At 45.3% G+C, this 23435-nt stretch overlaps 1 pseudogene; it reads right to left on the reverse strand.

Annotated features, from left to right (window-relative positions):
- Positions 1 to 2842: 2842 nt before the first annotated feature.
- On the reverse strand, positions 2843 to 23037 carry LOC139530061 (laminin subunit beta-4-like; annotated as a pseudogene).
- Positions 23038 to 23435: the final 398 nt, after the last annotated feature.

Genomic DNA, 23435 nt, shown 5'->3' on the forward strand with positions numbered 1-23435 from the left:
CAGCAACCTTGGGAAAATCCTAAGCATTATCATTAACAGCAGACATTTCCTCAGTGCAATGAGAAATGTCAAATTGGCTTTTTACCAAATTACAGTACAACAGACCATGTATTCAACCTACGCACCATAATTGACAAACAAACAAACCAAAACAAAGGCAAAGTCTTCTCATGCTTTGTTGATTTAAAAAAAGCTCTCGACTCAATTTGACATGAGGGTCTGCTATACAAATTGATGGAAAGTGGTGTTGGGAGAAAAACATAAGACATTATGAAATCCATGTACACAAACAACAAGTGTGCAGTTAAAATTGGCAAAAAAACACACAGATTTCTTTCCACAGAGCCGGGGGGTGAGATAGAGATGCAGCTTAAGCCCCACCCTCTTCAACATACAATACCAGTCAAAAGTTTGGACACACCAACTCATTCAAGGGTTTTTCTTCTGCAGCATATTGCTGCTGAATGCTGTGGTAGCCATGCTGGTTAAGTGTGCCTTGAACTCTAAATAAATCATTGACAGTGTCACCAGCAAAGCACCCCCACACCATCACACCTCCTCCTACATGCTTCACGGTGGGAACCACACATGCAGGATCATCCATTCACCTACTCTGTATCTCAAAGAGAAGGCGTTTGGAACCAAAAATCTCAAATTTGGACTCATCAGACCAAAGGACAGATTTCCACCAGTCTCATGTCCATTGCTTGTGTTTCTTGACCCAAGCAAGTCTCTTTTTGTTATTCGTGTTCTTTAGTAGTGGTTTCTTTGCAGCAATTCGACCATTCGCCTGATTCACACAGTCTCCTCTGAACAGTTGATGTTGAGATGTGTCTGTAACTTGAACTCTGTGAAGCATTTATTTGGGCTGCAATCTGAGGTGCAGTTAACTCTAATGAACATATCCTCTGCAGCAGAGGTAACTCTGGGTCTTCCTTTCCTGTGGTGGTCCTCATGAGAGCCAGTTTCATCATAGCGCTTGATGGTTTTTGCGAAAATAGTGATGGACTGTTGTTTCTTTTTGCTTATTTGAGCTGTTCTTGCCATAATATGGATTTTGGTCTTTTACCAAATAGGGTTGTTAGTTGTGTTGTGACCCTACCTTGTCACAACACAACTAATTGTCTCAAACGCATTAAGCAATTCCACAAATTAACTTTTAACAAGGCACACCTGTTAATTGAAATGTATTCCACCTCATGAAGCTGGTTGAGAGAATGCCAAGAGTGTGCAAAGCTGTCGTCAAGGCAAAGGGTGGCTACTTTGAAGAATCTCAAATATAAAATCTATTTAGATTTCTTTAACACTTTTTTGGTTACTACATGATTCCATATGTTTTATTTCATCGTTTTGATGTCTTCACTATTATTCTACAATGTAGAAAATTGAAAAATAAAGAAAAATCCTGGAATGAGTAGGTGTGTCCAATATTTGGGACTGGCACTGTATATATCAACGAATTGGCAAGGGCACTTGAACAGTCTGCAGCACCAAGCCTCACCCTACTAAAAGTTGAAGTCAAATGTCTACTGATGATCTGGTGCTTCATTCCCCAACCAAGGGGGGCCTACAGCAGCACCTAGATCTTCTGCACAGATTCTGTCAGACCTGGGCCCTGACAGTAAATCTCAGTAAGACAAAAAATAATAGTGTTCCAAAAAAGGTCCAGTTGCCAGGACCATGAATACAAATTACATCTAGACACCGTTGCCCTAGAGCACACAAAAAAACTCTACCTGGCCCTAAACATCAGAGCCACAGGTAACTTCCACAAAGCTGTGAACGATCTGAGAGACAAGGCAAGAAGGACCTTGTATTCCATCAAAAGGAACATAAAATTCATACCAATTAGGATCTGGCTAAAAATACTTGAATCAGTTATAGAACCCAATGCCCTTTATGGTTGTGAGGTCTGGGGTCTGCTTATTAACCAAGAATTCACAAAATGGGACAAACACCAAATTGAGTCTGCATGCAGAATTCTGCATTAATATCCTCTGTGTACAACGTAAATAACAAAATAATGCATGCAGAGCAGAATTAGGCCGATACCTGCTATTTATCAAAATCCAGAAAAGAGCTGTTAAATTCTACCTCCACCTAAAAGGAATCGATTCCCAAACCTTCCACAACAAAGCCATCATCTACGGAGAAATTAACCTGGAGAAGAGACCCCTTAGTGTCACGCCCTGGCCTTAGTTATCTTTGTTTTCTTTCTCTCTTCCACCATACGACGATCGTGACACTTAGTAAGCTGGTCCTGGGGCTCTGTTCACAAACACAAACAGACCCAACAGTACAGCAACACAATTAAAACCAACCAAATCATTTGAAAATGAAAGATAATTCCTTGACACATTGGAAAGAATTTACAAAACAAAGTGAGTTAACTAGAATGCTATTTGGCCCTAAATAGAGACTACACAGTGGCAGAATACCTGACCACTGTGACTGACCCAAACTTAAGGAAAGCTTTGACTATGTACAGACACAGTGAGAATAGCCTTGCTATTGAGAAAGGCCGCCAAAGGCAGACCTGGCTCTCAAGAGAAGACAGGCTATGTGCACACTGCCAACAAAATGGAAACTGAGCTGCACTTCCTAACCTCCTGCCAAATGTATGACCATATTAGAGACACATATTTCCCTCAGATTACAGGCCCACAAAGAATTGGAAAACAAATCCAATTTTGATAAACGCCCATATCTATTGGGTGAAAAACCACAGTGTGCAATCACAGCAGCAATATTTGTGACCTGTTGCCACAAGAAAAGGGCAACCAGTGAAGAACAAACACCATTGTAAATACAAACTATATTTATGTATATTTATTTTCCCTTTTGTACTTTAACTACTTGCACATCATTACAATACTGTATACAGACATAATATGACAATGTGTCTTTATTATTTTGGAACTTTTGTACGTGTCATGTTTACTGTAAATTTTTTATTGTTTATTTCACTTTTGTTTATTATCTATTTCACTTGCTTTGGCAATGTAAATATATGTTTCCCATGTCAATAAAGCCCTTTAAATTGAAATTGAGAGAGCGAGAGTGAGCGAGAGAGAGAGAGAGAGAGAGAGAGAGAGAGAGAGAGAGAGAGAGAGAGAGAGAGAGAGAGAGAGAGAGAGAGAGAGAGAGAGAGAGAGAGAGAGAGAGAGAGAGAGAGAGAGAGAAAGTGTATGCTGGAGCTTAAAGCAACAGAAATCTAGGATTTTACAAGTAAAGAAAATGGGCAATGTGCATTAAATGAGAGAGAGAACATTCCGTTGTGAAAAATGGCTGCATTCCAAACCCAGCAGGGACCCATTCCAAACCTGATAGTGTGTTTAATACCATCACATCCCCAGCTAGGCTGGGGGGAAACATTGTTTCAGCCCGGCAACAAGCTCTGTATAGACCAGGCCAATTCAGTATACACAGTTTCACAAAATAACAGTCAAATCTTACAAAGAGATCTACTTCCACCAGAGACCAGGGTAGAACTTGGAAAAAAAGTTAGAGGTAGAATAACTTGAAACCTGAAAACGGTAGGAATAAAAGCTTTCCCCCCTTTTATAACATCAAAGATCATGTAAGCAGATAATTAGGTAAGCGGGTGCTTCTCTCTCAACTCTGTCAGTTTTATGATCACCACACGCCCCTACGTGGATGATTAGGAGAACTACACTCTTAAATTCAGTTGCAAAACTCGAGAGGTAGAGAGGAAAGGGTAGGGTGCAATGAACAGTATGTGAGGAAATTCCTTTTACACAATACAACCTAGAACCTGAGAGAACCTATCTTTGACATGACATCAGAGTAGGAACAGGTTCCAGACACAGACCATTTTGAGCATGTAAATATAAACAGTAAATAAACAGAATAAACAAAATAAAAGTTGAATGTGTAAAAAGAATACATATCCATGCCACTTGGCACATGCAAGATCAGATCATTATTATAGCATTTAACTTATTTGACTACTACTGGTCACAGTTTAGGGTCAATTCCATTACACATATCTTTGATCTATACATGAATGTAATTTAAATCTCTTGAACTGACAGAGTTGATGATCATTATTACACAGGCATTATAAAAAGTTGTTAGTGCTGCCTATGGCATCTGCAATGACATGCTTATGAATGTGTAAAGACAGCATTATAATAAGTGCTAGAAGTCTGTGACCCTGTATACCGTCTTGAAGATAGAACCCTGAATCCTCCTCTCTTGATCCACCAAGGGTGTTAGGAGGTACTGTCAATGTACCTATCCACGCGGGAGGCAATCTCCCTTCGGAGGGATTCCACCATCTCCAACAACATGGCAACCTCCATGGCTTTGTCCTCTTTGTTGTTGATGAAGTCTTGGATCTGTTTCACCAAGTCCGAAACAACAAAGACAAAGAGAAAATGAAGACAATGATTAGTGGATCCTTTAAAACGTTTGTTACTGTTGGGGTGGAATAAAATGCTGCACACCAAGTGGCTCTCCAGAAAAAGGAGTTGGACACCTCTGTTTAAAAGGGGGAAATCTGCAGTTCAAACAACAATAAAGCAAAAGCAGTCACCCCACTACTGTTTTGGTAAACAGCTGAGGGATGTGGCTGGAGAAATGTAACTACACTCAAAATTCATAGGCAGAGCAATGGATGCAACGACTGACCATCCATGAGATCAAAATGACAGTTTTAACCATGTTTTAAGGCTATACATTTGTTAACATTACATTGTTTACAAACAAGCTTACCTTTTCAGATATGATGCGGGACGACAGTTGAATTAAGCTCATGAGGCATTTATTTATATGTTATACTCTTCAAGAATTAATCAGTCATTTAAAAGTAAAAAAAGTATGTACCAATTTTAGATTGCCCCTTCAAGGTCTTGAGACTTACTGCCAAATTTCTTGAATTTTATCTTGAAGGAATTTTGTGATTTTCTCTGCCTCCATAGTAATGTTCTTTAGGTGTTCGATGACCACTTAATCCCCTCCTTTAGCTTATCAAACAGAGCTGTCACCTTTTTGAGCTCCTGGCAAATAACAAGTAAAAAAAAACTAAAACGCATAACTACTTAGTTTTATACTCACCACTTAGTACCAAGGTGAGATTGAAAATAAGTACGTGGGAAGAAGAGGTCAGTGGTTGGTGAGTAGTTAGTAGTGGTCAGTGGTTGGTGAGTAGTTAGTAGGGGTCAGTGGTTGGTGAGTAGTTAGTAGGGGTCAGTGGTTGGTGAGTAGATAGTAGGGGTCAGTGGTTGGTGAGTAGTTAGTAGTGGTCAGTGGTTGGTGAGTAGTTAGTAGGGGTCAGTGGTTGGTGAGTAGTTAGTAGTGGTCAGTGGTTGGTGAGTAGTTAGTAGGGGTCAGTGGTTGGTGAGTAGTTAGTAGGGGTCAGTGGTTGGTGAGTAGTTAGTAGGGGTCAGTGGTTGGTGAGTAGTTAGTAGGGGTCAGTGGTTGGTGAGTAGATAGTAGGGGTCAGTGGTTGGTGAGTAGTTAGTAGGGGTCAGTGGTCGGTGAGTAGTTAGTAGGGGTCAGTGGTCGGTGAGTAGATAGTAGGGGTCAGTGGTTGGTGAGTAGTTAGTAGGGGTCAGTGGTTGGTGAGTAGTTAGTAGGGGTCAGTGGTTGGTGAGTAGTTAGTAGGGGTCAGTGGTTGGTGAGTAGTTAGTAGGGGTCAGTGGTTGGTGAGTAGTTAGTAGGGGTCAGTGGTTGGTGAGTAGTTAGTAGGGGTCAGTGGTTGGTGAGTAGTTAGTAGGGGTCAGTGGTTGGTGAGTAGATAGTAGTGGTCAGTGGTTGGTGAGTAGATAGTAGGGGTCAGTGGTTGGTGAGTAGTTAGTAGGGGTCAGTGGTTGGTGAGTAGTTAGTAGGGGTCAGTGGTTGGTGAGTAGTTAGTAGGGGTCAGTGGTTGGTGAGTAGTTAGTAGGGGTCAGTGGTTGGTGAGTAGTTAGTAGGGGTCAGTGGTTGGTGAGTAGATAGTAGTGGTCAGTGGTTGGTGAGTAGATAGTAGGGGTCAGTGGTTGGTGAGTAGATAGTAGTGGTCAGTGGTTGGTGAGTAGTTAGTAGTGGTCAGTGGTTGGTGAGTAGTTAGTAGTGGTCAGTGGTTGGTGAGTAGATAGTAGTGGTCAGTGGTTGGTGAGTAGATAGTAGGGGTCAGTGGTTGGTGAGTAGTTAGTAGTGGTCAGTGGTTGGTGAGTAGTTAGTAGGGGTCAGTGGTCGGTGAGTAGTTAGTAGGGGTCAGTGGTCGGTGAGTAGTTAGTAGGGGTCAGTGGTTGGTGAGTAGTTAGTAGGGGTCAGTGGTTGGTGAGTAGTTAGTAGGGGTCAGTGGTTGGTGAGTAGTTAGTAGGGGTCAGTGGTTGGTGAGTAGATAGTAGTGGTCAGTGGTTGGTGAGTAGTTAGTAGTGGTCAGTGGTTGGTGAGTAGTTAGTAGTGGTCAGTGGTTGGTGAGTAGATAGTAGGGGTCAGTGGTTGGTGAGTAGTTAGTAGGGGTCAGTGGTTGGTGAGTAGTTAGTAGGGGTCAGTGGTTGGTGAGTAGTTAGTAGTGGTCAGTGGTTGGTGAGTAGATAGTAGGGGTCAGTGGTTGGTGAGTAGTTAGTAGGGGTCAGTGGTTGGTGAGTAGTTAGTAGGGGTCAGTGGTTGGTGAGTAGATAGTAGGGGTCAGTGGTTGGTGAGTAGTTAGTAGGGGTCAGTGGTTGGTGAGTAGTTAGTAGGGGTCAGTGGTTGGTGAGTAGTTAGTAGTGGTCAGTGGTTGGTGAGTAGTTAGTAGTGGTCAGTGGTTGGTGAGTAGTTAGTAGTGGTCAGTGGTTGGTGAGTAGTTAGTAGTGGTCAGTGGTTGGTGAGTAGTTAGTAGGGGTCAGTGGTTGGTGAGTAGTTAGTAGGGGTCAGTGGTTGGTGAGTAGATAGTAGGGGTCAGTGGTCGGTGAGTAGTTAGTAGGGGTCAGTGGTTGGTAAGTAGTTAGTAGTGGTCAGTGGTTGGTGAGTAGTTAGTAGGGGTCAGTGGTTGGTGAGTAGTTAGTAGGGGTCAGTGGTTGGTGAGTAGTTAGTAGTGGTCAGTGGTTGGTGAGTAGTTAGTAGGGGTCAGTGGTTGGTGAGTAGTTAGTAGTGGTCAGTGGTTGGTGAGTAGTTAGTAGGGGTCAGTGGTTGGTGAGTAGTTAGTAGGGGTCAGTGGTTGGTAAGTAGTTAGTAGTGGTCAGTGGTTGGTGAGTAGTTAGTAGGGGTCAGTGGTTGGTGAGTAGATAGTAGGGGTCAGTGGTTGGTGAGTAGATAGTAGGGGTCAGTGGTTGGTGAGTAGTTAGTAGGGGTCAGTGGTTGGTGAGTAGATAGTAGGGGTCAGTGGTTGGTGAGTAGTTAGTAGGGGTCAGTGGTTGGTGAGTAGATAGTAGGGGTCAGTGGTTGGTGAGTAGTTAGTAGGGGTCAGTGGTTGGTGAGTAGATAGTAGGGGTCAGTGGTTGGTGAGTAGTTAGTAGGGGTCAGTGGTTGGTGAGTAGATAGTAGGGGTCAGTGGTTGGTGAGTAGTTAGTAGGGGTCAGTGGTTGGTGAGTAGTTAGTAGGGGTCAGTGGTTGGTGAGTAGTTAGTAGGGGTCAGTGGTCGGTGAGTAGTTAGTAGGGGTCAGTGGTTGGTGAGTAGTTAGTAGTGGTCAGTGGTTGGTGAGTAGATAGTAGGGGTCAGTGGTTGGTGAGTAGATAGTAGGGGTCAGTGGTTGGTGAGTAGTTAGTAGGGGTCAGTGGTTGGTGAGTAGTTAGTAGGGGTCAGTGGTTGGTGAGTAGTTAGTAGGGGTCAGTGGTTGGTGAGTAGATAGTAGGGGTCAGTGGTCGGTGAGTAGTTAGTAGTGGTCAGTGGTTGGTGAGTAGTTAGTAGTGGTCAGTGGTTGGTGAGTAGTTAGTAGTGGTCAGTGGTTGGTGAGTAGATAGTAGGGGTCAGTGGTTGGTGAGTAGATAGTAGGGGTCAGTGGTTGGTGAGTAGATAGTAGTGGTCAGTGGTTGGTGAGTAGTTAGTAGGGGTCAGTGGTTGGTGAGTAGTTAGTAGTGGTCAGTGGTTGGTGAGTAGATAGTAGGGGTCAGTGGTTGGTGAGTAGATAGTAGGGGTCAGTGGTTGGTGAGTAGTTAGTAGGGGTCAGTGGTTGGTGAGTAGTTAGTAGGGGTCAGTGGTTGGTGAGTAGTTAGTAGGGGTCAGTGGTTGGTGAGTAGATAGTAGGGGTCAGTGGTTGGTGAGTAGATAGTAGGGGTCAGTGGTTGGTGAGTAGTTAGTAGGGGTCAGTGGTTGGTGAGTAGTTAGTAGGGGTCAGTGGTTGGTGAGTAGATAGTAGTGGTCAGTGGTCGGTGAGTAGATAGTAGGGGTCAGTGGTTGGTGAGTAGTTAGTAGGGGTCAGTGGTTGGTGAGTAGTTAGTAGGGGTCAGTGGTTGGTGAGTAGTTAGTAGTGGTCAGTGGTTGGTGAGTAGTTAGTAGTGGTCAGTGGTTGGTGAGTAGATAGTAGGGGTCAGTGGTTGGTGAGTAGATAGTAGGGGTCAGTGGTTGGTGAGTAGATAGTAGTGGTCAGTGGTTGGTGAGTAGTTAGTAGGGGTCAGTGGTTGGTGAGTAGTTAGTAGTGGTCAGTGGTTGGTGAGTAGATAGTAGGGGTCAGTGGTTGGTGAGTAGATAGTAGGGGTCAGTGGTTGGTGAGTAGTTAGTAGGGGTCAGTGGTTGGTGAGTAGTTAGTAGGGGTCAGTGGTTGGTGAGTAGTTAGTAGTGGTCAGTGGTTGGTGAGTAGATAGTAGGGGTCAGTGGTTGGTGAGTAGATAGTAGGGGTCAGTGGTTGGTGAGTAGTTAGTAGGGGTCAGTGGTTGGTGAGTAGTTAGTAGGGGTCAGTGGTTGGTGAGTAGTTAGTAGGGGTCAGTGGTTGGTGAGTAGATAGTAGGGGTCAGTGGTTGGTGAGTAGATAGTAGGGGTCAGTGGTTGGTGAGTAGTTAGTAGGGGTCAGTGGTTGGTGAGTAGTTAGTAGGGGTCAGTGGTTGGTGAGTAGTTAGTAGGGGTCAGTGGTTGGTGAGTAGTTAGTAGGGGTCAGTGGTTGGTGAGTAGTTAGTAGGGGTCAGTGGTTGGTGAGTAGTTAGTAGGGGTCAGTGGTTGGTGAGTAGATAGTAGTGGTCAGTGGTCGGTGAGTAGATAGTAGGGGTCAGTGGTTGGTGAGTAGTTAGTAGGGGTCAGTGGTTGGTGAGTAGTTAGTAGGGGTCAGTGGTTGGTGAGTAGTTAGTAGGGGTCAGTGGTTGGTGAGTAGTTAGTAGGGGTCAGTGGTTGGTGAGTAGTTAGTAGTGGTCAGTGGTTGGTGAGTAGATAGTAGTGGTCAGTGGTTGGTGAGTAGATAGTAGGGGTCAGTGGTTGGTGAGTAGATAGTAGTGGTCAGTGGTTGGTGAGTAGTTAGTAGTGGTCAGTGGTTGGTGAGTAGTTAGTAGTGGTCAGTGGTTGGTGAGTAGATAGTAGTGGTCAGTGGTTGGTGAGTAGATAGTAGGGGTCAGTGGTTGGTGAGTAGTTAGTAGTGGTCAGTGGTTGGTGAGTAGTTAGTAGGGGTCAGTGGTCGGTGAGTAGTTAGTAGGGGTCAGTGGTCGGTGAGTAGTTAGTAGGGGTCAGTGGTTGGTGAGTAGTTAGTAGGGGTCAGTGGTTGGTGAGTAGTTAGTAGGGGTCAGTGGTTGGTGAGTAGTTAGTAGGGGTCAGTGGTTGGTGAGTAGATAGTAGTGGTCAGTGGTTGGTGAGTAGTTAGTAGTGGTCAGTGGTTGGTGAGTAGTTAGTAGTGGTCAGTGGTTGGTGAGTAGATAGTAGGGGTCAGTGGTTGGTGAGTAGTTAGTAGGGGTCAGTGGTTGGTGAGTAGTTAGTAGGGGTCAGTGGTTGGTGAGTAGTTAGTAGTGGTCAGTGGTTGGTGAGTAGATAGTAGGGGTCAGTGGTTGGTGAGTAGTTAGTAGGGGTCAGTGGTTGGTGAGTAGTTAGTAGGGGTCAGTGGTTGGTGAGTAGATAGTAGGGGTCAGTGGTTGGTGAGTAGTTAGTAGGGGTCAGTGGTTGGTGAGTAGTTAGTAGGGGTCAGTGGTTGGTGAGTAGTTAGTAGTGGTCAGTGGTTGGTGAGTAGTTAGTAGTGGTCAGTGGTTGGTGAGTAGTTAGTAGTGGTCAGTGGTTGGTGAGTAGTTAGTAGTGGTCAGTGGTTGGTGAGTAGTTAGTAGGGGTCAGTGGTTGGTGAGTAGTTAGTAGGGGTCAGTGGTTGGTGAGTAGATAGTAGGGGTCAGTGGTCGGTGAGTAGTTAGTAGGGGTCAGTGGTTGGTAAGTAGTTAGTAGTGGTCAGTGGTTGGTGAGTAGTTAGTAGGGGTCAGTGGTTGGTGAGTAGTTAGTAGGGGTCAGTGGTTGGTGAGTAGTTAGTAGTGGTCAGTGGTTGGTGAGTAGTTAGTAGGGGTCAGTGGTTGGTGAGTAGTTAGTAGTGGTCAGTGGTTGGTGAGTAGTTAGTAGGGGTCAGTGGTTGGTGAGTAGTTAGTAGGGGTCAGTGGTTGGTAAGTAGTTAGTAGTGGTCAGTGGTTGGTGAGTAGTTAGTAGGGGTCAGTGGTTGGTGAGTAGATAGTAGGGGTCAGTGGTTGGTGAGTAGATAGTAGGGGTCAGTGGTTGGTGAGTAGTTAGTAGGGGTCAGTGGTTGGTGAGTAGATAGTAGGGGTCAGTGGTTGGTGAGTAGTTAGTAGGGGTCAGTGGTTGGTGAGTAGATAGTAGGGGTCAGTGGTTGGTGAGTAGTTAGTAGGGGTCAGTGGTTGGTGAGTAGATAGTAGGGGTCAGTGGTTGGTGAGTAGTTAGTAGGGGTCAGTGGTTGGTGAGTAGATAGTAGGGGTCAGTGGTTGGTGAGTAGTTAGTAGGGGTCAGTGGTTGGTGAGTAGTTAGTAGGGGTCAGTGGTTGGTGAGTAGTTAGTAGGGGTCAGTGGTCGGTGAGTAGTTAGTAGGGGTCAGTGGTTGGTGAGTAGTTAGTAGGGGTCAGTCGTTGGTGAGTAGATAGTAGGGGTCAGTGGTTGGTGAGTAGATAGTAGGGGTCAGTGGTTGGTGAGTAGTTAGTAGGGGTCAGTGGTTGGTGAGTAGTTAGTAGGGGTCAGTGGTTGGTGAGTAGTTAGTAGGGGTCAGTGGTTGGTGAGTAGATAGTAGGGGTCAGTGGTCGGTGAGTAGTTAGTAGTGGTCAGTGGTTGGTGAGTAGTTAGTAGTGGTCAGTGGTTGGTGAGTAGTTAGTAGTGGTCAGTGGTTGGTGAGTAGATAGTAGGGGTCAGTGGTTGGTGAGTAGATAGTAGGGGTCAGTGGTTGGTGAGTAGATAGTAGTGGTCAGTGGTTGGTGAGTAGTTAGTAGGGGTCAGTGGTTGGTGAGTAGATAGTAGGGGTCAGTGGTTGGTGAGTAGATAGTAGGGGTCAGTGGTTGGTGAGTAGTTAGTAGGGGTCAGTGGTTGGTGAGTAGTTAGTAGGGGTCAGTGGTTGGTGAGTAGATAGTAGGGGTCAGTGGTTGGTGAGTAGTTAGTAGTGGTCAGTGGTTGGTGAGTAGTTAGTAGTGGTCAGTGGTTGGTGAGTAGTTAGTAGTGGTCAGTGGTTGGTGAGTAGATAGTAGTGGTCAGTGGTTGGTGAGTAGTTAGTAGTGGTCAGTGGTTGGTGAGTAGTTAGTAGTGGTCAGTGGTTGGTGAGTAGTTAGTAGTGGTCAGTGGTTGGTGAGTAGTTAGTAGTGGTCAGTGGTTGGTGAGTAGTTAGTAGTGGTCAGTGGTTGGTGAGTAGATAGTAGTGGTCAGTGGTTGGTGAGTAGTTAGTAGTGGTCAGTGGTTGGTGAGTAGTTAGTAGTGGTCAGTGGTTGGTGAGTAGTTAGTAGTGGTCAGTGGTTGGTGAGTAGTTAGTAGTGGTCAGTGGTTGGTGAGTAGTTAGTAGTGGTCAGTGGTTGGTGAGTAGATAGTAGTGGTCAGTGGTTGGTGAGTAGTTAGTAGTGGTCAGTGGTTGGTGAGTAGTTAGTAGTGGTCAGTGGTTGGTGAGTAGTTAGTAGTGGTCAGTGGTTGGTGAGTAGTTAGTAGTGGTCAGTGGTTGGTGAGTAGATAGTAGGGGTCAGTGGTTGGTGAGTAGTTAGTAGTGGTCAGTGGTTGGTGAGTAGTTAGTAGTGGTTGGTGAGTAGTTAGTAGGGGTCAGTGATTGGTGAGTAGTTAGTAGTGGTCAGTGGTTGGTGAGTAGTTAGTAGGCGTCAGTGGTTGGTGAGTAGTTAGTAGTGGTCAGTGGTTGGTGAGTAGTTAGTAGTCGTCAGTGGTTGGTGAGTAGCTAGTAGTCGTCAGTGGTTGGTGAGTAGTTAGTAGTCGTCAGTGGTTGGTGAGTAGTTAGTAGTGGTCAGTGGTTGGTAAGTAGTTAGTAGTGGTCAGTGGTTGGTGAGTAGTTAGTAGGGGTCAGTGACTGGTGAGGAGTTAGTAGTGGTCAGTGGTCGGTGAGTAGTTAGTAGTGGCCAGTGAGTAGTTAGTAGTGGTCAGTGGTTGGTGAGTAGTTAGTAGGGGTCAGTGGTTGGTGAGTAGTTAGTAGTGGTTGTGGTTGCTAGTTGGTGAGTAGTTAGTAGTGGCCAGTGGTTGGTGAGTAGTTAGTAGGGGTCAGTGGTTGGTAAGTAGTTAGTAGTGGTCAGTGGTTCGTGAGTAGTTAGTAGTTAGTAGGGGTCAGTGGTTGGTGAGTAGTTAGTAGTGGTCAGTGGTTGGTGAGTAGTTAGTAGTGGTCAGTGACTGGTGAGGAGTTAGTAGTGGTCAGTGAGTAGTTAGTAGGGGCCAGTGGTTGGTGAGTAGTTAGTAGGGGTCAGTGGTTGGTGAGTAGTTAGTAGTAGTCAGTGGTTGGTGAGTAGTTAGTAGTGGTTGTGGTTGCTAGTTGGTGAGTAGTTAGTAGTGGTCAGTGGTTGGTGAGTAGTTAGTAGTGGTTGTGGTTGCTAGTTGGTGAGTAGTTAGTAGTGGCCAGTGGTTGGTGAGTAGTTAGTAGTGGTCAGTGGTTGGTAAGTAGTTAGTAGTGGTCAGTGGTTGGTGAGTAGTTAGTAGGGGTCAGTGGTTGGTGAGTAGTTAGTAGTGGTCAGTGACTGGTGAGGAGTTAGTAGTGGTCAGTGGTCGGTGAGTAGTTAGTAGTGGCCAGTGGTTGGTGAGTAGTTAGTAGGGGTCAGTGGTTGGTGAGTAGTTAGTAGTGGTCAGTGGTTGGTGAGTAGTTAGTAGTGGTTGTGGTTGCTAGTTGGTGAGTAGTTAGTAGTGGCCAGTGGTTGGTGAGTAGTTAGTAGTGGTCAGTGGTTGGTAAGTAGTTAGTAGTGGTCAGTGGTTGGTGAGTAGTTAGTAGTTAGTAGGGGTCAGTGGTTGGTGAGTAGGTAGTAGGGGTCAGTGGTTGGTGAGTAGTTAGTAGTGGTCAGTTGTTGGTGAGTAGTTAGTAGTGGTCAGTGTTTGTTGAGTAGTTAGTAGTGGTCAGTGTTTGTTGAGTAGTTAGTAGTGGTCAGTGGTTGCTGGTTGGTGAGTAGTTAGTAGGGGTCAGTGGTTGCTGGTTGGTGAGTAGTTAGTAGGGGTCAGTGGTTGCTGTTTGGTGAGTAGTTAGTAGTGGTCAGTGAGTAGTTAGTAGTGGTCAGTGGTTGGTGAGTAGTTAGTAGTGGTCAGTGTTTGTTGAGTAGTTAGTAGTGGTCAGTGTTTGTTGAGTAGTTAGTAGTGGTCAGTGGTTGCTGGTTGGTGAGTAGTTAGTAGTGGTTAGTGGTTGCTGGTTGGTGAGTAGTTAGTAGTGGTCAGTGGTTGCTGGTTAGTGAGTAGTTAGTAGTGGTTAGTAAGTGGACACACACAACGTACCTCCTTTGTGTTAGTAGCGCTACCCAGAGCTGTGATAACATCCACTTTGGCCTGCTCCGCCTGCTCTCTGTTCATCTCTGTCTTCTTCTTCAGAGCCTCAATCTCCTCCAGCATCTCTGGAGGTCTAGTGGAGTTAAAGTTAGTCTATGTGTTATTCAGTTTCTTCTCAATCTGGTGTCATGACAGATATATACAGTTATGAGAAAGAACATACTTTCTTCTGAGAGCTGAAGAGTCTGAATATCTGATGGATGTTTAATACAAATACGTACAAGCAGGAATGGGTAGAGAGAGAGGGAAAGTTGGAGAAAGAGTGTGTGACAGTGAGAGAAAGAAAGAGAGAAAGAGAGAGAGAGAGAGAGAGAGAGAGAGAGAGAGAGAGAGAGAGAGAGAGAAAGCGAGAGAGAGAGAAAGAGAGAATTACCTCTTTAATCATCTCGTGCGCCATGTCATTGCTTTCCTTAGCCTTCTCCAGGTCTTGCTCAACCTCGTCCTGTGATTTCTCAGTGGCCACTATGGCATTCTTGATATCCGTAACGTCAATACCCCTGGTTCTGTCCCTAATACATTGACAACCATGGTACAAATATGGTAATTTAGCAGAAAGGTTTATAGAAAGTGACAGTCACTCATATTCAGTATATGTGGTACTGGCTAACCTGATATCCAGAGCATTCTCCAGTAGGTCCTGGGCTGTCTTGGCTTGGTCCTCCAGTTTTTTCAGATCCTCCTTGAACTCAGTGAAGTTGGCCAGCATGCCCCGGATGTTCTGGATCATGGAGTGGATGTCATCTAGAGAGCCCGGCAGCTGGATAGCCAGAACACCCTTGACCAACCTTTCTATGTCCTCTGGTGCCACCATCTCATCTGTAAGCAGATACGTCGGATCAACAAGTAAATTCAACAAATCAAGTTTTTTTAAGGGATCCTTGCAAGGAAATGTCAAGCTTATTTCCAGCTAGCCTCCACACTGACCTGTGAGAGTCTAATTTCCAGCTAGCCTCCACACTGACCTGTGAGAGTCTTATTTCCAGCTAGCCTCCACATTGACCTGTGAGAGTCTTATTTCCAGCTAGCCTCCACATTGGCCTGTGAGGTAGTCTTATTTCCGGCTAGCCTCCACACTGACCTGTGAGGTAGTCTTATTTCCAGCTAGCCTCCACACTGACCTGTGAGGTAGTCTTATTTCCAGCTAGCCTCCACACTGACCTGTGAGGTAGTCTTATTTCCTGCTAGCCTCCACACTGACCTGTGAGGTAGTCTTATTTCCTGCTAGCCTCCACACTGACCTGTGAGGTAGTGTTATTTCCAGCTAGCCTCCACACTGACCTGTGAGGTAGTGTTATTTCCAGCTAGCCTCCACACTGACCTGTGAGGTAGGGTTATTTCCAGCTAGCCTCCACACTGACCTGTGAGGTAGTGTTATTTCCTGCTAGCCTCCACACTGACCTGTGAGGTAGGGTTATTTCCAGCTAGCCTCCACACTGACCTGTGAGGTAGGGTTATTTCCAGCTAGCCTCCACACTGACCTGTGAGGTAGAGTTATTTCCAGCTAGCCTCCACACTGACCTGTGAGGTAGTGTTATTTCCAGCTAGCCTCCACACTGACCTGTGAGGTAGGGTTATTTCCAGCTAGCCTCCACACTGACCTGTGAGGTAGGGTTATTTCCAGCTAGCCTCCACACTGACCTGTGAGAGTCTTATTTCCGGCTAGCCCCAACACTGACCTGTGAGGTAGTCTTATTTCCAGCTAGCCTCCACACTGACCTGTGAGGTAGTCTTATTTCCAGCTAGCCTCCACACTGACCTGTGAGGTAGTCTTATTTCCAGCTAGCCTCCACACTGACCTGTGAGGTAGTCTTATTTCCAGCTAGCCTCCACACTGACCTGTGAGGTAGTCTTATTTCCTGCTAGCCTCCACACTGACTTGTGAGGTAGTCTTATTTCCAGCTAGCCTCCACACTTACCTGTGAGGTAGTCTTATTTCCAGCTAGCCTCCACACTGACCTGTGAGGTAGGGTTATTTCCAGCTAGCCTCCACACTGACCTGTGAGGTAGTGTTATTTCCAGCTAGCCTCCACACTGACCTGTGAGGTAGGGTTATTTCCAGCTAGACTCCACACTGACCTGTGAGGTAGTGTTATTTCCAGCTAGCCTCCACACTGACCTGTGAGGTAGTGTTATTTCCAGCTAGCCTCCCCACTGACCTGTGAGGTAGGGTTATTTCCAGCTAGCCTCCACACTGACCTGTGAGGTAGGGTTATTTCCAGCTAGCCTCCACACTAACCTGTGATGTAGTGTTATTTCCAGCTAGCCTCCACACTGACCTGTGAGGTAGTCTTTGACCCTCTTAATGAGGTCCTTGGTGTCTTTCTTCTCCCTGTCAAACTTGTCCTTGCTGTCAGTGATCTTCTTCTGTATCTCCTCCAATTGGTGATGGGTGTCCTTGGTCTTCTGTTTGGCCTCATCGAACTGAACAGGATAGATTGAGACTTGTGTCATACATGTATTAAATAGTCAAACATGTATACATGTATCAAAGTCAAAAATAAATATATCTGTAGAGTTTTTGGGGGGAATATGCCTTGATCTTGGAGTCCTGTAGTTTGTGGAGCAAGTCTACAATGCCATTGTCTAGTTGATCTGCTGTTTTTGTGGTGTTGTGGCTCACAGGGACACTGCCCTTGCATGTAGGACCCCCACATTCTCTCTGTCCCAGGATGTCACGGCACAGCGCACCCCCACACTCTGACTTGGAGAATTCCTCATCCACAGATCTAAGAGCCTCACAGTGTAAGATGGTTTAAAGGTCCAATGTAAGATGGTTTAAAGGTCCAATATAGACGTGTTTAATTATTATCACAAAATCAAATCATTTCTGGGTAACATTTAAGTACATTTCTGTGATTGTTTTCAATTAAAATTGTCAAAAATAAACGAAAATAGCTTAGCAAAGAGCAATTTATCAAGCAAGAATTTGACCAGGACTGTCTGGGAGTGGTCTGAGTGGGGAGGGGAAAACTGAAAATGATGTTATTGGCAGAGAGGTTTGGAACTCTGTTTCTTATTGGTATATTAACTCATTTACCGCCTGGTGATGTCACCAGGCAGGTCAAAACTCTACCCCACCAAAACAGGCAGAAATTTCAGGCGGTCTTTTCAAACAGTTCTTACACTAAAAGGGAATGATCATTATTTTCACAATTTCACAGTATTATTCCAACCTCATAGTGTGGAAATATATTTGTAAATCACATTTTTGACTGCACTGGGCCTTTAAATCAGAATATTTCCATGGCTGACTATGAACATAGGGTTGCCGACAATTGAAACAGACTGACATTCACGCTAACACATCACTCTTTTGATGCATGCAGTGCAAGCACTACTATAAGGAACACTCACATTTTTGTTGAGTTTGGCCACACTCAGAGCCTTGACATTCTTCTCCAGCGCCTCCATGTCTCCCAAGCGGCTATAGCTGGACAGATGGTCGTTGACCCCCTGCTGTGTGTCCATGGAGTTCTCCAGGGCCCTATTGGCCTCCTTTACATCAGCCATGAAGTCTGCATGCTGCTTCCTGATTTCCTCCAGGGCCTCTGGATCAGCATCAAAATTAAAGTCCCCACTTTTGGGTTCTGATTTCTTGACTTATGAAATATACTTATTCCTTTCACTGAGGGAGAGAGGGTAATTATAACGTTTACATTATGTCAAGATATGTTGTTAGCCGTCAGGGATTGATGGGGGGTCACTTTGGGGTCATGATAGGGGCTGCACCAAATTATTGATGTATTATAATAATTGGTTATGCTTATGTTGTATTAAAAGGGCTATAAGAACCCGCCACTACATTTATAGGATCCTGACTACATATTAGCAATATATATATACATTATAAGGTTTAATATTGTTCCACAGTTCTTTTCTAGTCTCTGCTTCTTATAAAAAACGGTCTGAGAGATATGTGAGTTATAGCAGTCAAAACAGGGTGTCTGTGAGAAAGCACCTCAAGGCTAAAAGAGATTCATAGACACAGAACCCTGCAGGGGAGTGAAAGAGATAAGAGACTAGTCAGACATGACACTATAAAGCAACTTGGGGAGTGAACATCTACTGCTGAGCCCTTAGATAACACTGGAACTATTGTCTCTCCTGCAGGTTTGTATAACTGTATATGCATGGGCTTGGTCTCATGAGTAGAAGGTGTTGACGTAGGCAGTTACATCACTAGGGGTTGACTGCTGTCTGCAATTGCATTAATAATGGTTTTTGATTGATTTATTTAAAGATATTGTCTGAATGCTGATTTCACCAATAAGTAAATGATTGACAAGGAACAAGGAACCTACCCCAACAGGATACTATGGGAGGAGGAAAGACACCGTCTGGTACGAGTCAACATGACAGCCGTGAGTTGGGGAGGAGTGAGCATTTTGGGGCAGAGGTCAGGTCAGATGACGTGAGGAAGAACAGGTATCACTAAGGTTCTGTCTAGCAACAGAGATGCATTGGCTGTTCAGATGTGTAGGAGGAGACTCAGCATAGGAGAAAGGGTTAAATATCAGTGCTTGTGTGAATATGTATTTTGTCAGTTCAGCTGTTCGATCCTTAGGGTAGAATAAACTTGGTTTAAGCTTTCATAGTGTCCGTCGAGTTCTTACTCTGATAATTAGAACCTAACACCACCAATCAGATACTCACACTTTACATTTTATCAAGTTGCTCTACATACACAGTGAAATTACAGTGAATTCCAAATGATAAAAAAACAAACTATATGGCCATATGTACCTTGCAGTTTCACTGTATCTACTGTTGGCTCCTCGCTGATTTTGTCCTTTAAGTTATCCAATGGTATCTTGAACTTCGGATGTTGTCGATCTCAGTGTTCAGAATAGACGTTAGGTCCATGATGATGCCGTTGGGATCTATGGTGTCTTTGAGCTTCCTGTGAGGAAGGACAAAGAGCAAAGGAAAATGTTTACAGCTCCAAGATAACTGTCAAAGTATAGTATAAATCACTTCAACTCACGGTTTAAGAGTATGTTGAATAATAATATTCAGAAATTAAAAAAGATGAGAGACTGTTATTTACATATGAGATTCTGACACAGAACTTCTCCACATCCTTCACCCGAGGTAGAAATCTCCCAGTCAGGTTCACCAGATAGTCCAACTTGGAGTGCATCTCCAGCATGCGTTCCCACCGACGACTGTATCCTGGCTCCAGTTGCTCACAGTTGCAAGGCATAAAGGTACGCATCCTCTGGGCGGCACGGTGGACGTCGGTGACGTTGTCCGCCCACAGGACGGCACAGGGTTGGCACGGGGTGCAGGCAGGGAAGACTTGGTCATACCCAGGGGCACACTCGTCACAGAAGATGCCCTTCACACCAATGCGCACAGGCACTCACCCGTCAATGGGTCGCAGGCAGGCCGGTCGGTACCCTCCATTTGCAGTCACAGGCTAGGGAGACAGGATAAGGAGGGAAGGGAAATCTATACACAACAGCAATGTCTCTCTTTGTGGTGCTAAGAATTAAAAGACCCATCAATGAATCACTTTTGGCCACAACTTACTGACACAGCGCAGGCCAGGGTTCCCAAAGTGATTCTCCCCACACTCATCACACTGTCTGCTTCCAAACTCAGTACGACACTGGCACTGACCAGACACCTGAAGAGTCAAATAAGAAGGCTTACCAATATAGTATGGGGAAATAAACCTCAGTTTACCATGCTTTGACATAGAATAGTATAGAATACTGTGCTAGGGAGTATAGAGGCCTTGCCTTGTCACAATGGTAATTGAGGGAGTTGGTAGGGTCACATTTGCACAATTGGCACCCAGACTCTCCCTTAATGTTCCAGAAGCTGTCGGCACACTCGTCACACAGTGTGACCACCGCGCCCGCCCGACACGGGCCCACGACACTGCCCCGTGAGCGGTTCACAGAGACACGGGCTGTCCAGAGGGCACTGGGGAGGTGTGGTGCATCTAGGGGTCAAAACATTGACAGCCCCCCCCACTTTATTGACCCTCATAGATTTGAACTTCTTTCTAGTCCTGGGCCAGATGATGATTTGTATACTGTGTGCCCCTGCTATACCTTTGCAGTCCTGGGCCAGTCCGTCTCCATAGTAGTCAGGCTTACAGCTCTGACAGTGGGGTCCCTGGGTGTTGTGGAGGCAACGCAGGCACTCTCCTGTCACGCGGTCACTGTCAGTAGGGTCGATGTTGTTGTTACAGAGACACTCTTCGCAGCCGCCGCCCGGCGTGGTCAGGTCGCCATAGAAACCAGCGGAGCAGGCATCACAGCGGAGGCCTGAATGGAAATTGGGCAGGGAGAGAAATTAGGATCAACGGTCAGTAGTGAGCAGTCAAACTAGCAACTAACTTCAACTAATGTTGAAAAGAGTGCACATGCACCGACATAAACACACAAAAACACATTTGTGTCCAGCCAGGCAGTCATAGGTCAGGCTTCCAGACTCTGCGTCATTGTTGCAGGTGCTAGCAAAGAACCGTCCACTGGATTGAGTGTCAGGACACAGACAAGGCTCACAGAGCTCCCTGGAGACTGGGTCACAAAAGTACCCCACCACACACCTGGGGCAACCAAATACACAACATTGAAACATTCTGACTGTCACTGTGAACACTGGCAGATCTGTGACTGTAGAAAGAATGATAGTCAGAAAAGTTGGCACACACTTATGGAACCAAGCTATAGATATGGGTTGATTCTAATAGGGAAATGTGAATAACAGCTTTTAAATGAATAAATAAATGAATGAAACCTCACCTCTGACATTTGCCTCTGGTGGAATGCTCCCTGCAGTCCAGACAGGCTCCAGTGTCCTGGTCACACAGTTCAGCGAGGCCATTGCAATCACAGGGCTGACAGGGGAAAGCCGTAGAACCCCGGCAGGCAGCAGTCACAGCGCCGTCCGCCTACCTCCATACAACACGGACACTGACCCCTGACCTGGTCACACAGCTCCGCAAGGGTCACACTCACAGGCTGGAGGAGGGGTGGACGGATTTGGTCACAATCAGAACACAATAACAACTTCATATTTTCAACAACATTGTGGGTATTTACAGTCACCTCAACAAGTAATATTTTTTTCTCTCAAAAAGATAGGTGTCAAAATTATTGGCACACCTGTTTTCAATACTTTGTGCACCGTCCCCTTGTGAGGATATCGGCACTGAGCCTTTTTTGATAATTTTGATTGGAGAGATTGGAGAACACATTGGGAGAGATCTTAGACCATTCCTCCATATTTTTTTGTATGTGCTTATGGACTGCCCTCTTCAACTTCAACCACAGGGCCAAGTCCGGAGACTGAGATGGACATTGCAAAATTATTATTTTGTGGTCAATGAACAATTTATTTATGGATTTTGATGTGTTCTTGGGGTCATTGTCTTGCTGGAAGATCCCTTGTGGCCAAGTTTCAGCCTCCTATCGGAGGCAACCAGGTTTTGGCTAAGATGTCCTGTTACTTGGTAGTTCATTATGCCGTTGACCTTAACAAGGGCCCCAGGACCAGTGGAAGCAAAACAGCCACATAACATCAAAGATCCATCACCATATTTTACAGTAGGTATTCTTTTTTGCACATGCATCCTTCTTTCAATACCAAACCCACCACTGGTTTGAGTGGCCAAAGAGCTGTATTTTCCTCTTATCTGAACATAGCACCCGGATCCAATCCAAGTGCCAATGCCATTAGCAAATTCCAAGCGTTTACATTTTTTTGGTTGCGCTTTAAAAAATGCATTTTTTCAGGAAACCCTTCCAAAGAGCCTATTGGCATGGAGGTGGCATCGAATTGTAGATTTGGAGACTTAGACTCCAACTTCTGTAAACTGTGGCCTTTCAATTTTTCTTTGCCTCCCAAACCATCTTCCTCGCTGTGTGTGGGGACAAGATAAACTTGCATCGTCTACAAGGGGATTTTACCATTGTTCCAATGGTTATTTCCAGTGGTGTAAAGTACTTAAGTAAAAATACTCTTGTCAATAGGGGGGGCGCTGTTTTCACTTTGGAAAAAATCATGCCCAAATTAAACGGCCTCGTACTCTGTTCTAGATCATACAATATGCATATTATTATTACTATTGGATAGAAAACACTCTGAAGTGTCTAAAACTGTTTGAAATATATCTGTGAGTAAAACAGAACTCATTTGGCAGCAAACTTCCAAACAGGAAGTGGAAAATCTGAAAACGAGGCTCTGTTTCAGGGCCTGCCTATTCAACTGGCTTTTATTTATTGATATGTATGCACTTCATACGCCTTCCACTAGATGTCAACAGGCAGTGGAAGGTTGAATGGGGTGTCTAGCTTGATCTGAGGCCGAATAAGAGCTTTTGGAGTGGCAGGTCCGGTATTTTGTTTGTTTTCGACGGCGCGCGGGGAACCTCGACATTGTCTTCTGAAGAGCGTTCGGTATACACGGCGAATTGCTCCGGCTCTGATTTTATTTGATACATATGAGAAAAACATCATAAAGTAGGATTTTTCAACCGAGTTTGATCAGTTTATTCAACGTTTATTGGGAATCTTGGAATTTTTCGTTCCATGCGTCAAGAGATGATGGACACGTGAGCTCGACATGGCTAGCCAAAGTTGCTAATTCGACAGAAGAAATGGACCTTCTAAAACCAAACAACGATTTAATTCAAAAACGATTTAATTCAAAAAAATTTAAAACAAAATATGTGTTGACCAGCTGGCTGGAGTGTTTACGGACATATTCAATCTCTCTCTATCCCAGTCTGCTGTCCCCACATGCTTCAAGATGTCCAGCATTGTTCCTGTACCCAAGAGAGCAAAAGGTTCCTCTGTCATCATGAAGTGCTTTGAGAGACTAGTCAAGGATCATATCACCTTACCTGACACCCTAGACCCACTTCAATTTGCGTAACGCCTCAATAGATCCACAGACGATGCAATCGCCATCGCACTGCACACCGCCCTAGCCCTTCTGGACAAGAGGAATACCTATGTAAGAATGCTGTTCATTGACTATAGCTCAGCATTCAACACCATAGTACCATCCAAGCTCATCATTAAGCTCAAGGCCCTGGGTCTCAACCCCGCCCTGTGCAACTGGGTCCTGGACTTCCTGACGGGTCACCTCCAGGTGGTGAAGGTAGGAAACAACACCTCCACTTCGCTGATCCTCATCACTGGGGCCCCACAAGAATGCGTGCTCAACCCCCTCCTGTACTCTCTGTTCACCCATGACTGCGTGGCCATGTACGCCTCCAACTAAATAATCAAGTTTACAGATGACACAACAGTAGTAGGCCTGATTACCAACAATGACGAGACAGCCTACAGGGAGGAGGTGAGGGCCCTGGGAGTGTGGTGCCAGGAAAATAACCTTTCACCCAATGTCAACAAAACAAAGGAGTTGATCGTGGACTTCAGGAAAGAGCAGAGGGAGCACCCTCCTATCCACATCGACATGACCGCAATGGAGAAGGTAGAAAGGTTCAAGTTCCTCGGCGTACACATCACTGTCAGACTGAAATGGTCCACCCACACAGACAGTGTGGTGAAGAAGGAGCAACAGCACCGCTTCAACTTCAGGAGGCTGAAGAAATTTGGCTTGGCACCTAAAACCCTCAAAATTTTACA

The sequence above is a fragment of the Salvelinus alpinus genome, chromosome 9 (assembly GCF_045679555.1).
Source record: "Salvelinus alpinus chromosome 9, SLU_Salpinus.1, whole genome shotgun sequence".
NCBI classification, from domain to species: Eukaryota; Metazoa; Chordata; class Actinopteri; order Salmoniformes; family Salmonidae; genus Salvelinus; species Salvelinus alpinus.